The sequence below is a fragment of the Limulus polyphemus genome, unplaced genomic scaffold, assembly GCF_000517525.1.
Source record: "Limulus polyphemus unplaced genomic scaffold, Limulus_polyphemus-2.1.2 Scaffold204, whole genome shotgun sequence".
Lineage (NCBI taxonomy): Eukaryota > Metazoa > Arthropoda > Merostomata > Xiphosura > Limulidae > Limulus > Limulus polyphemus.
In genome coordinates this window covers 49,057-49,871 of record NW_013665814.1, presented here as the reverse complement: position 1 = coordinate 49,871, position 815 = coordinate 49,057, and the positions used below count along the sequence as shown (strand labels likewise).

General features: G+C 33.3%; 1 protein-coding gene across 1 annotated transcript in view; it reads left to right on the top strand.

The window, feature by feature from the left end:
• The first annotated feature begins 184 nt into the window (after nt 1–184).
• The window catches only part of LOC106478367 (proclotting enzyme-like), a 35,306-nt gene continuing 34,675 nt past the window's right edge, over nt 185–815 (top strand). The window contains exon 1 of the mRNA XM_013938907.2: nt 185–270. The gene's annotated coding sequence lies outside the window, so the exon portion shown is untranslated. The remainder of the gene's footprint in view (nt 271–815) is intronic.

The following is an 815-nucleotide window of genomic DNA, read 5'->3' as shown; positions in this document are numbered from 1 at the left end:
TTTATATATATATATATATATATATATTGTTATATAAGGAAATTACCGCGTTATAGTGTAAGTCTTTAGCTTTTATTAATTACATCACTGTCTTATTCTCTGATTGGTAAATTCTTTGTGTTGTTTGCATAAACAGGTTCTTCCTTATTAAGTCAGCTGTACCTATACACGCAAGAAACAGGTTACTAGCATATAAACCGTTGAGTGTATGTTTGTTTATTTAAATATTACGCTATTCAGATATTATACAAGTCGTGTTCTACTTTCAGGGTGAGTAAGTATGTTCATAATACTTATTGTATAATAACTTTCCAGATATAATTCTGATAAATATACCTGAAAAGTTTGATTAGTGTATATGCGAAATATTACTGTAATTGGTTATTGCATACTGGGATTGCTACTACTCATTATTTTATCAAATGGGAAAAAAACATTAAAACATCATAGGTTTTATAGTTCATTAAATACAAGCTACGTCTTAGAACACGTAAAGTCATTTGTATTAAAAATAATACCAACACAGCTTAATATGCCTTAAAAATATCATAAAATGTCTCCATTGTCGTCGATATATCGTTACTTGCAGGGTACCAATTATTAGATATCAATTACTTTACTATATTTGGCTCTGTAAAAATATTTTCATTCGTAGCGTTCCTCTGATATTTGCCCGGCATGGCCAGGTGGCTAGGGCACTCGACTCGCAATCTGCGGGTCGCGGTTCGAATCCCCATTACACCAAACATGCTCGCCCTTTCAGCCGTGGGGGCGTTATAATGTGACGGTCAATCCCACTATTCGTGGGTAAAAGA